General features: G+C 43.6%; 1 long non-coding RNA gene across 1 annotated transcript; it reads right to left on the bottom strand.

Moving 5' to 3' along the window:
* Positions 1 to 1,109: 1,109 nt before the first annotated feature.
* On the bottom strand, positions 1,110 to 11,892 carry LOC144144229 (uncharacterized). Its single transcript, XR_013317203.1, has 5 exons — positions 11,769 to 11,892; positions 8,440 to 8,567; positions 8,276 to 8,367; positions 4,887 to 4,991; positions 1,110 to 1,397 (listed from the first exon to the last, which is right to left on the bottom strand). It is a non-coding gene; the product is annotated as an uncharacterized LOC144144229 (long non-coding RNA).
* Between the last annotated feature and the right edge of the window lie 1,596 nt (positions 11,893 to 13,488).

The following is a 13,488-nucleotide window of genomic DNA, read 5'->3' as shown; positions in this document are numbered from 1 at the left end:
GATGTGACCGAGAATCCTGCAGTTCTCGCTGCGCTAACATTTCGTATTACGGAGTATTGTAATCGTCAGACTTTTTTTTCTAGAACCAGGGCCAACAGACCTTTATCAGGTCTATTGGGACGCTACTTTACAGCGCTCAATTTTCTCTGTCTGATGAGGACGCTAATGGCAGTTCTAGATCAATTTTGTGTCGGTATTTTTGGGGGGACGCCATCGGATTAAGCTCAAGCCTGAACAGCTAGGATGTTAAAAAGCGCGACTACTGGCCAGGTCGAATCGCGTAGAGCCGATTTCTGCCCTGGTGGTGCACACCATAATAAGTAAATCACAAAAATGAAAGCCATGTACGTTGAAATGAAATCAAAATGTCGTGTACACTGGTACATGACACTTTTCTTTATTTTACTCTTCACTCCTTTCTCCTGGTGGCTCTCCACGGCTTCACCATTTTGCGTTCCCCAACTGCTAGCACCTTGTCAGCGCGGCGGCGTCGTCTGGCCGGCGCGCCTCCAACTTCACTGCTGCTAGGGATTGTTTGCCGGTATTTGGTTGAACTATGAACCTCAAAGAGATTATATTCATGAATACTGAATGATTAACGATCTCAGACTTTCCTCGAAATCAAAACTTCAGGCTAAATAGTGTTCATAAAGGCGCAGACGGTTGTATTACGCATTTATAGGCATACACAGGAATATGGGCACGAACGCCAAAATAGGCTTATAAGTACTATAAAAACACCATAAAAGCATTTTTTGACCTCTAAGCCATACTTATATATTAAATTGGGGTGATAGGAGCACAAGGAACAAAACAGGCATTTGGCCAGTCGTTTGGAAGTGTTCTGTTTGGCATTATTCCCCTTACCTCTTCTAACAGTTCCAAGGTTTGTGCTCATGGTGCATTGATAAAACTATTATGTTTTCATCGGCCTGTGAAATCTGCTGTAGCGCCATCCGGCGCCGCTTCCACAACCTTTGAAATAAACGTGCTGCCCGTCGGGTTCATCAGTCAGCATCTGGACCGAGCCTCGCGCATGCCCTATCTTGGCAGAACACGACACACACTTGCAATCTTAACATGTTCTTGACAGTTTAGTGGCTGCCACTGTAAAATTTTATTGTGCAGAAAAATACTCGACTTGCATAAATTTACTAGGCTTATTCACATTCATTTTGTACACCGGAATCGCACCACGTTTAATTCCGTGCTACATCAAATCCGATGACTTTCTAGCTTTTTGCTAATTAAACAGGAGCTGTTGTAGGCTGTATACGTGTTGTTATTGCGTCCACAAAGATCTTTAAACGCTGTGTCGCAGTCAGTTGTGGGGTTCTTAGGACCGCATATTGTACCTTTCACGCGGAGCTCGCATGAATAGTAACTGTAGTAGGTGTCTGAAACGACAAAGAAATCGAAATTATGACATTTTTGTTTATGAAGAAAGAGGATAGAAAACATAACCAAAATATTCGCTGTTAGTCTACAACGAAATGCATAGTGAATGGCTCTACCCTTGCCCCTCGGACGACTATGACAGAAAAGTGCCACAACGGGAAAGCTGCCACAACGGGAAAGCTAACTGGAACAAAAAAAGCTACTGTCGTTAGTATTATTTGTTTTCACAATCATTCACGTGGGTCTCTAAAGCTATGCCACGTTTCTGTAAGTAGAATTTGGCTCCGAAACACACAAACAGGAGGCGAGGAAGCAGGACAATTAGCTGATGTCCTTATAAAGTCGGACAGAAAAATGACGCAGCGTTTGAGCAACCTTGTAGCAACCTTGTAACCTTGTAGCAAGAGAAGAAATGTACATTCAGTGGGCTTCACATTAAGAGTAAAAGTGAAATATATTTCATTTCACAAATTACTCCTATATGCGCATCAATTCACTTAGAAGCCCTTCTCAAAAAAATTGTTCTCTTTTTCTTTCTTGGCGTTGTTCGTGGGCTAAAAGTACGTTATTAGAGTGGTGTAGCGGCTCTTGGCTGGCTTTCTTTTAATTGTAGCAATAACCACATTCGATAGCCATTTCTAAAGAATGCCACAAAAGCAAAGCAGAAACGGAAACACCATTGGCTGTGACGAGCAAATCACGCGGTGCCGCTCAGGGTTGGCGATAATTATAGCTTTCGCAGTGCTTCCAGACGCGAATGAAAGAGCAAAGTCCCTTGAAGGTCATTGCGACGCGATATATGACCTTGAAAGATGTAACGTAGTACAGCATTCGCTCTACCCGCCGCGGTGGCTCAGTAGCTAAGGCGTTGCGCTGCTGAGCACGAGGTCGCGGGTTCGATTCCCGGCCGCGGCGGCCGCTTTTCTGATGGAGGCGAAAAGCAAAAACGGCCGTGTGTACGAGATTTCGGCGCACGATAAAGATCCCCAGGTAGTCAAAATTACTGCGGAGCCCTCCACTACGGCGCGCCTAATCGCCTGCGTTGCGTCGGCGCGTCAAACCCCACAATCAATCAATCAGCATTCGCTCTAAAAAGCACCGTGTTCAGCGTATGTTATAAAATCCTCGAGGAAGTTGACTAACCCCGGTATACACGTTGCCAGTGCTGGTGCCAACCTTGAGAGATAAATCCTCTCAATTTAGTATAGACTCAGATGCACTCTGTCAGAGCTCTTGAATAATGAAGAGTAGCCCCCTCTGTAAAAAAATTGTGCACAGCCAATGCTCAGTGCAGGTGATGAGTTCTGGGGCTGAAACTTCGCGTGTTACTGTACACCTGGAAAAAAAGAGGAAATCCAACATGATATGCGACAAAGGATGATAGGCCTAACGATTACGGATAGAAAATGGGCTTCTTAGATAAAAATTTACACCATCTTCCCGCGAGGGGAACCATGGATAGATACGACGCATCGTGGGGTTTCCGTTGCGTTTCCGTTATGTTGTTTCCATTTAGCGTGTCAATTTGTTGTTGTTTTCATTATATTACGTACGGTTGCGCCGACCATCGCGATAGCAGGCCTGTTAGTCTCCATTCAAATCATCGGTGGTCATCGGATGTCATCGGAGCGGCGGCGCGACTGAGCGGAGCGGCGCAGTTACCGCGTTTATATGTACCGCGCATTAACGGTGAGGGGAATGAGAGAGAGCAGCGCATGCGCATGTGTTGGATGTTTAACCGAGCGCTAACGCACGCTGACGCACAGCTGGCACGGCGACGGGAGCGAGCGCTAACACGCAGATGGCGCTGCGGTGAGAGCGGCGTTAGCGCGCAGCTGGCGCGGCGAGGAGAATGGGGGAGGGATGCGGACTACGGACTACGGAAGATGCCGGAGGGACAAGGCGAGTTAAAGAGATGCGTCGCATCTAAAAAACATCCAAAAGAAGACATCATAACTCCAAAAAAAAGAGATAAAATTGGGCCGGTCAAATTTTTCGAAAAATGAAAACCGATAGAATTTCAAGATAAACTGGCCACTGAGATAGAGGAAAGTAGAACGAGACTAATAATTTGACACAGAGACGAATTTAAAAAATTGTGTATACTACTAAAGCCGACTTTAAGGCGTCTCGCTGTATAGATCTCCGTCGGGTTGCAAGACGTCTTACTGAGGGCTTTTTATTAAGCTCTAGGTTCTATCAGAGGGCTCATATAGCGCTCAGATAGCGCCTCCACATGAATCTTTCAGCAATGCATGTTCGTGTAGTAGCGAAGGCAGGTTTGAAAAAACCGGGCCATCTCCACTAACGTGAAACCTGAGGAGGGGCGAATAAGCGTCCAGAGTATAAGTGTATTCAACAATTGTACACGACGCGCACTGACATGCGCAACATCCCAATTACGAGTGTGAGAGAGAGAGAGAGAGAGAGAGAGAGAGACAACTTTATTTAGAACCAAAGGCAGTTCAGACAACCAAATTACAGGTCGTCTTCAGTGGATGCTGAACTCAGCTCTAGTGTGTTTTTGATGTATTGCACTAGAGCTAGCTGCTCCTCGAAAGTGGAGGCGAGAGTCAGCCAGGTTGGGTCAATGGGAAGACGGAGAAGTGAAATTTGAGACACAGAACTGATTGATTGATTGCAAGGTTTAACGTGCCGACGCAACGCAGGTGATGAGGCGCGCCGTAGTGGAGGGCTACGGATTAATTTGGACCACCTGGGGATCTTTAACGTGCGCCGAAATCTCGTACACACGGGCGTTTTTGCTTTTCGCCTCCATCAGAAAGACGACCGCCACGGCCGGGAATCGAACCCGCGACCTCGTGCTCAGCAGCGCAACGCCTTAGCCACTGAGCCACCGCGGCGGGTGAAACTTGGAACTGCAAAATTTTAAGTTAAAGCGAGTACGAAGCGAAATGGAAGCAATCAAGCGCAAACAAAAAAAAAAGAGTGTCCCTGAGTGTTCTTTAGTACGTATGTTTGCCCATAGAAACCAAACGTTCTAGCGCAAGGCCTGCGAAAACGAGTGTCCGGGTGTGTTCTTTTAGTGCGCGTTACACTCTAGCGCCAGGTGTGGGAAAACCGTCCAGCGTCCTGGTGTTTTAGTATCGTGACCACTTGAGAATACCAGGAGACGACGACGACATGAGCAAACACAGACAGAGAGTTGGCCACAGTGTTGAAATCAGAAATTACCGACGTAAAGTATTTATCTGGGGATATTTAAACTGCAGATATCGCTTACGAGGCCGTCCAGCATTGCACAGCCATAATTTATAGTCCAAGATTTATGATCAAAGCGAAACTTACACAGTCCTGTAAGGGAAACCTGTTACTGTACACTCTGGAATTGTCAAGAGGAACATTACAAGCTAAAAGATGCACACCACCGAGTTCTCTATGCGTGAAAAAAAGTTTATGTAGTAGCATTTATGACTAGAGGTGCTTTTATACTTTTTAACTGAAAAGAGTTTCAAAATTGCTCTTACTTCGGAAATGTCTATCATCTATTGGGGTTATTTGAAGCGTCAGAAAAACCCCACACATGTTCTTCTTATCTCTGTACACCAATTGCTCCGTGTAGTCACTCTTTACTGTAAAATAAAACATAATACAATTATTTTGTTAACACCAGACCGAACGCACACAACACATCAAGAATAATTTCCTCAACTCTACTTTCTCACCGCCTGGAAGCAGTGCCACTGAATGGACCTGGACCACCTAAACAGCCCCATCCGCGACAGTACTCCAGAAAAAAAAATTGGCCGCGTATCTGCTCCTTTCGTTGCAAATGTCGTCAAAAGACGATAGTCTTTATCGACTTTTGTCAAGTAAATGCCTCCCATCGTTTTCCCGCTCACCTCTCATGTTGTTCTTCTTGCGTCGCGCTCCTCCCAGTATAAAGACGCCAAAGGTTTGCTGAAATCATTTCAAATTTCCCGCGTTTCACTGCTCCAAACCGGGTGTCCCGATGCCAACGCTGCCGTACGGCGAAGACGCGCGTGAATCGAAGCGCCCTACTTCAACGTTTATAGAACTACGTTTCTCTACTGCGCGTGCGTTGCAAGCAGAGCGTGGAATCTATCTAGTGGAACCTTTCGTAACTGTCGCCGGTTGATTTCATAAAATGCCGCCAGAAGCTATAGTGGCGCGGGCGACAGCAAGCGACGGCGGAGGGATTTTTTTTCTGCAGTTGATGGAGTATTTAATCTCGCACAATTCGAACATGTACGATTTTTTATAAACGAACGCTGCAAATATGACTTCCGTATTACTTTGTTGTCTCATATTTGCGTAATGTCTTGTTGTTCTTCACCAATATTGACAAGTATGAATATTACACCGGGCTTAGACGGAGACATTTAGCTGTGACAATATAACACTATTGCGCAGTTCTTGTTTTAGTTTGGCCGGGTGGCTGAATCGGGTCACAGACAGACAGACGGGCAGACATACAGAGAGACCAAAATTTCTGGGTTGAAGTAGCCCAAGAAAGGCTATCGTGTTTAAAAAGCACTGACGTGACACCCCATTCAGAAATCAGGGCATGAGAAAAATACACAGACGATTACTCCCTAATGAGAAATTCGCGCGCAGCGTGAGTTGCAGCCTCCTCGGTGACGGCACATATCTGCTGCGTGTCAGGAAGTCATCGTGTGATCACTCAACGCAGGGCGGCGCGCGCTACTCTGGTGTTATCTCGCATAACGTCGCCTGCGCCCGCAAACGTGTTGTTGTAAATCGTGTTTGAACCTCCCGCGCAAATGTCACGTGGTTTGAATTAGCGGCGAACGCAACAGCGTCTGGGAAAGCACGAAAAAGAGCGCGCTCCTTGGCGGCGACGCATAAAACAAGAGTGCGGGGGAGGCAGTGAGAGATGACGCGATAGCCGCGCGTGGCACCCTCCTCTTCACCCTTCGACAGACTCTCCACTTCGTTTTCTTTCTGCCGTCGCTACTCCTTTCGCTCACTTGGTTACGCGGACATAAACGCCAACGCCGCGAAACCCAGGTAACGGATTCCAGAGGGCCGCGCCCTAATAGCTACGATTAACTTCATTATATTAAATTGTGCATATGTGTGTCTGCTTGTGTGTTCGTTAGTGTGTGTGCGTGTGCGAGAGAGAGTGTTAGCGCGCGCGTGTGGGTGTGCGTGGGGGTGGGTGTGCGTGTGTGGGGGGGAGGGGGTTGTCAGTTACCCGATGGTTTCGGGTCGCCACCAGTCAACAAATGTTTGCTTTACTGAACTTCGAACATTGCTATTTCCCAACCAAAGAGTACGAACTACAAAGCCATTTGCAAAGAAGCAAATAGGAGAGAAACGTATGTGCGGTTTGGGATTCTAACCCGACACCGACCCACCAACTCATTCACACACACACACACACGCACGAACGCACACACGAAGTAATTTGTCGGTTGTGCGCTACTATTCAATTACGAAATCTGTAAAAAATTGATACCAAGGTTGGCAGACCCTTTTTATGAGGTAAGCTACTCTGGATTACTATGACGCATCTTGCCATAATATTGGGCTCTTCCTTCTATTCTTGTATATCCGGATATATTTACTCCGCAACGATATTAGGTATATTTCCCTCAGCTTTTCCAGGATTCTTATTTCTAATTAACAATATGCGCATTTTTTAGGGTTCCTTAAGCCTGTATCCTTCTTGAAGTGTCTGGTGTGAGTGTGGGACCCCTATAAACGCGAGAAGTTTATATGCCGGGCGCCAACGTACGACCAAGGGTATCATGTTATGTCACCGAAGTAGCGGCAAAAAAAGCTCGGCGCGCCATTTGATTCCCCTCTTCGACAGTGCTTCACTTTATGATGAGAAGAAAACCGACGACAAGTAAAAACTCAACGGGGCAAACTAACAAACATGGGCCGGTAAGAAAATGGTGAAGGAAGCGGAGCCGGTTATGGGGGCCGAAAGTATGGAAAATAAAAAGTCATTAGGAGCCCAAAAAGCAGGTAAACAAAGGATTATTTCTCCGATACCTCTAAAGGTAGTTCGTTGCTTATTTAGGTCTTAGCTGGCTTCTTGAAGACAAAGGCCCCACAATGAGGCGCGTGTAACCTGTGCAAAATGTACAGAAACAATTGTCTAGATAGTAATTGAATGCGTGAGAATTTATTCACAAGGAAATTGTATTTCCTCTCCCAGCACTGGCTTTTACCGATGAGGGAAGCAACAACTGGTTTGCAGTGATTATGTAGGGCAGTGAACAGATTCATGGAATCATTTCAAATGACAGCACATTGCCAGCGACATCAACGGCATATTCCTTACTGTCATCATGACTGTCACATTATTATCAACATTTTAACGCTGATAGAGCAACACTGTCAACAACAACGCGTCACAGTGATCAAAGGCAGTCAACAATATTCACTGAAGAAAGCGATCATGAAATTGGTTGAAAAAAGCAGGAAAGGGGCAAAGGGGGGACCATCAGAACCATATTTAATGTCAGGACTTTATCTCATGTGCAATATATGCAGGAGTAACAAAATATAAGTGATTGTAGATACGAAAATTACACAGGCAAGATGGGTGTACAGTCACCCCGATTCTAAGGAAAAGCCAATTGCGACAATCGTCAAACGTCGCCTCATGGCGCGTTTAAAAATACAGTATATAAACTAAACACAATTATGAAAGCAGTGTACCTCATAAATACCTGATAAGAAGCTAGATTATCATTTTTTTTTTTCAAAACGCAACAAACATGCAGCTTGCTATATCATCAGTTGAGTTAGAATGTCAGTTGAAAATTTTAATGGTGTATGACATTTTCATGAGCAACCAAAGCTGTACATAGCCCAGGCAAAAAACAGCAAAATATAAGTGGGAAAAAAGTCGATTTACCTTCATTACTAACTTGCATCATGGTAGGCCCAAACCAAGGGTTTAAGTCGTAAAAAGATCCTCTAAGTGGCTCACTTGGTTTCTGGTTCAACCTTAAAGGCAAAAATTGCTGTTACTTAAAGGCATTCACTGCGCACATCACCACGAAAAATGGCAGCGCCTACCCGGTGTCCGTGGTATTTCTTAAGAAGTAAACTTCTTTGTGCGTCTCGTACATCGGGTTGTCAACCTTGCAGAAAACATTATTCAGTGTCGTTGATATTGTCCAAATGTACCGGCTCGTGTTGTAAAACTGATGGGGTATACAAAGACAACGTGTTAATTACTGCGAACATAGCGAATTATTTTACAACGTATAATCTCATGGTGTAAATGGATAATTAAAGAAAACTTAGCGAAATAGCTTGACTGTGAGTCTCTTATTTCCTAATACCCAAGTTTAACTTGTACAAACACCCTTCATTGTCGTTACTTCAGCCATTTGCTGATTTGACTTGGTTTGCCCGAATAAATATGCTTTCCCGCTTCCAAGCCCAGGTATTGCCGTAAAAAAGGTAGTATTTTTTCCTCTGTCCTGCTTCCAAATGTGCACGCCGTTTGATATACACATTTTCTACTCGAAGCCGTACAAACAATTACAATTTTAAATGCTCAATCTTCCAATATCAGAAAAATAGAAACCACTCAGAAAGTTTTGACGCTATTTGGGCAGAATAGTAAGATTTACGGAAGTAAATAAATTTTTAACCAGCGACTATACATAGAATTTCTCTAGTATAAAGTTGTACAGAGTTCAGCCATAAATACAATCCAATATATTCTACATAATAATTGAAAGGCAGTAATGTTTGGCGTTAAAAATAACTATCAAAATGAAGGGGCGGCGGAAAACTGCAAACCAAGGCGTCAACTACAATCAATGCCTGCTGTGCGTGCGTGACGCTCAACGTGGGTGCCCAGTGTGACATCACTGATGTTCCATGCAGGGAGTTTTCCCTTTGGGAAATTACTGTCCTCGATTCTCGTGAGAAGGAATTTTATGTTAGTCGTCAGGGAATGATCAAGTCGATTAAGTGTCACTCTCGTGGAAAGAGTCGCGTACCTCTTCAATGTGTTTTAAATAAAATTCTGAACTTGCTGAATTATTTTGTTCCTGGACACCTTAAATGTTTCGCACTGTATCACTGGTAGTTTTAAGTGCGAATGCACTTCTTAAGCGACCCTGGACCTGCGTCCACCGGCGATGTCCGCATAGCATACCCACGTGGGGGATTGGCCAGGAATCTCCTCGTCTTCCTTGGCAACGGGGGGAGATGGGCGCGCGCTGCCTGGCCGCTGACATAGCACATACCCACGTGGGGGATTGGCCAGGAATCGGGCGTGAGAAGGGCTAATGCACCCGCTTAAAGGAGTACTGACACGAAATTTCAAAGCTGAGATCCGCTCTAGCAATCAAGTACAACGACAACACAAATAGGTGTCTGTGAATAAACGCATCTTTCTTTCTTTGTAGTTGTGTGTGTGTGTGTGATCTCTCTTTCGCGAACATTACCGAACCGTGCAAATTCAACTCGTGCATTCGCACTTTCACATTCTTCCCCTCGGGGAAATGCGGTGAATTTTCTATCCAAATGTGGGGATGTATCATAGGAAGTTTACAAAATAAGCTTTGTTTGTGCATCTGCCGCTAGTTTTGGAAGCACCTGTTCTCAGGAACCTTTGAGCTCTTTTCAGCCTCGGGAGTACCTGCACAATTTTTTTACGAATGTACAGTCCAAATTAGACACTTGTAGTGAGTTAGTTCTTCTCACTCGCATGTTTGCATGTTTATTTTTTTCCATAAAGCCCCTCTACTTGAGATTCTTAATCAGCCTCCCGATGATTTTGAGCATATCGTTGTGACATATCCAGTTCAGAAACAACCTTGTCTCATGTTGTAGTTCAGCCAACTGGTTTGGACCTAGCCCAAGATTTTTTTATGCGCAGCCGGAACAATTCTTTACGACAGTGTGCATATGTATGGACTTTACTTTGCCGACTCCGAATATTAATTCAGTTAACAAACACTTTACCCTCAACGCGCTTCAACTCATTATTTTGTTCAAAAAGAATGAGTGTCAAAAAGAGTGAGTGTCAAGGAACGACTTTTTTCAAGAATGAACCGTCTTTTTCAAGTCCAATGCTGTCAAGAATACTTAAGTGGCGGTCAATAAATCCTCAGTATGAGATAGACGATTTCCATAATCTGTCCCTAAAATAGTAAACATTTTTCACTGCAGAAACGTGAGGATACAGCCTAGCACGATTTATCACTATGAGACAACCTGCTAACCGACGCAGGACATCACATGCGCAGCAGGGGCGCGGGGGGGGGGGGGGGGGGGTAGTTGAATGTGGTACGCTTTTTTTGAAAGCGCTGAAAAATCTTGCACAATATATTCTCCGCCAACTTGTGGATTTGGCATTGTTGTGCCCCATAACGTTTAAGGTTTAAAACGGCTCTCTCGGTTCACTTATTATGTTTTTTTTTCAAATCATACACAGTCCGAACAAGAAAATAAGAAAATACCGCAAAGACCCACAAAGATTTAGGAATTACGTCATTTTAGCTTACCCATGAATCTTTACCGCACAGATGCTAATTCCGACCCGAGTCAGAGCAACACGCGTATTATTACGGATAAAACAATGTTTCGCTTGCCGGGTGGTTTCGCTTGCGAAGCTATAATTTATCCAGTATTCCTCAAGCCTGCCAGGACCTTTTGTTTATCCTCCTGCAACCGTTTAACGTGCTTTTTCTGACCATGCGGAGATGGCACAAGCGTACGAATTACTGATCAAATTAAAACAAAAACATCAAGAAGCATGGGTACCTCATAAGACAGCTGTAGCAAACATTCTCAATGTCATAAAAAAGCACCAAGAAACGGCGTTTGACAAATAGTGTCTGCATATAGGTAGTTCCAGGGAACATAGACGTTTCAAGAAAATTTGAAATGTTTCTATTTTTGCAACAAAACAAATATTCATCAATCAGGGTGCTATAGGCCACCTGAACCTCTTTTTCCTTTTTTTTTCGGAAGAAAGTAAACAGTTTAAACAATTATGCATGTCAATATAACCGTTAATACGAGGTTCCGTGGCTAAATGCTGAGAGCTAACTTTGGCATGCCCAGCGCAATCCGAATTAAGTTTCTTTTTCCTTAAAATCCGTATATAAAGAACAGTCGTAGCAAAAAGAACAGCACCTGTTCCTGGATACTCAAGAAAAACTGTACTACCATCACAACAATGCTAGCACTGAGCTCTGCGACGACGTTTTTCTGAACGCTGTGCGCCACCTATACTTCTAATATTTATGGACATTGCACATTGAAATCGGGTAGGGCATTTTTTCCCAAATGCCACTACGTTGCGCACAAAGACTAACTCTTCTCATACGATGGTTAACTATGCCAAATTCTAGGGTAGAAAACATTTGTTTCGTGCCAACCTGCCGAAGGTCTACCAAGGGGAAGTAAGGCAGCACCCCTGAAGAAGAGTCTCCACTTGCAATAGGAACAATTAAAATTCCAAAAGCTGGCAACCACAAAGGCAGCATATCGGTAGTATGGTCACTCACTCATCGTTAGGATTTATAACCCTAGTCCATCCACTTCGAAGTTCACTTGGTATTTTAAGCCGCTACTACGTGACGGCAAAGGCCAGTGCGCTGACAACTCCACCAAGTACAGAAGATCCCGTAAGGCCAGTGCTCACGACACAGCGCAGGACATTTCGACAGTCCCTCTCGAATAAAAAAGGGTTTTTTTTTGTAATGATCATGTCTATGCTTCGTGGCTGGAACAAAAGGGACGAACTTCAATTTCTGAAACAGCGAAATAGCCCCTCCGTATTCAGAGAAGTTGACGTCATCCAGAAATAAAGGGATGCAAGTACAGAGCAGGAAACCCAAGTATAGCTATGTATTTACAATTTGCGTTTTTACGCGGTTACTAACTTTTGGACCGAAAGCAAGCAAGCACCAATATAATTTTAGAACAACTTTTGCTAGAGCTGTTTGATATACGACATCTTTTACTTAAATGCTTTAGTATAGGCCCTTGGTGTAACATAATTTTTTGCAAAAATTACGCCTACAAATTCAAAGAAATGTTACGTAATATATATATAAACTTTGTACTTCCATTATCCTGATTGCACGGAGTCTTTTACTGCAAAACGTAACTATTTTTCAGAATCACTTGATGCAAACGTGTTGATGATAGTCATGACTCATAATTAATGTTTGCATAGTCATAAAGATGCACTGACCTACAATGTAGCAGAATTCGCAAGTCTTGGTACCTTTTTATTTTTTTCATTGTAATGCCTGGGCGTTGCGAATGAAGAAGGTGGAAAATATGAATATTTGGTTGTCAACAATAGTGTATCAGGTTGACACATTTTTTCCCCAAAATGTGTAGTGCAGGAACCTTCATTCACCTAGGCCCGCCAATAAATTTCCCTTTTCTATACATCCTAAAATATTGAGACGAAGATGCTGGCCACCACTATAAAAGTTTACTTTAAAATCTACAACATCCACAAAAAGTTTCGCTAATAAATACAGAAAGACCTACCTAGTGACGTATTCCAATCCTCGGGATTTTATGTGCACTGTGATTCTGGCCGGTAATTGATTGATTTCAACGGATGTAATCCTTCATGAACTACCTTGTTATGATAATGAACTATTGTTGAAAAAACTACCTAGCATATGTTTGCAAAAGCAAATTACGATGGCTGTGTTCGTAAAACGCGGTTTTATTATGCACTATTCAGCGAATCTAAACGGAGGTATAATTTGTTTACTTCAATTCCCTCTCTAGATTACAGTGTATCCACATAGTCGAATGTCCCGTAACTACGTTGCAGTGCCCGATGTTTGTTAAACCAGGCAGATCTGAGAAGTTGCAAAAATTAGCACCACCACTATTTTATCCGCCGTTCTGACGTCAAGCAGGGCAGTATGGAAGCCTACTACCAAATTGTTTCAGTTAAGTACAAAAAAACTGCTAATAAACCATTTTACGAACTCCAGTGTTATCTCTTAAAACTCTAGTAAAACCTGTCTTTTATTTCGACGTCACGTTGATAGCATCGTTTGTTCTTTTCTGAGCTTTGTTGTTTCTTCCTCGTTGTATATCTCGGTGACATTTATCTGGAAGTCA

Source organism: Haemaphysalis longicornis, unplaced genomic scaffold (genome assembly GCF_048455015.1).
Source record: "Haemaphysalis longicornis isolate Haplotype H1 unplaced genomic scaffold, Haemaphysalis longicornis Haplotype H1 scaffold_67, whole genome shotgun sequence".
In the NCBI taxonomy this organism is placed as follows: Eukaryota; Metazoa; Arthropoda; class Arachnida; order Ixodida; family Ixodidae; genus Haemaphysalis; species Haemaphysalis longicornis.
This window is presented reverse-complemented; position numbering and strand designations above follow the sequence as displayed.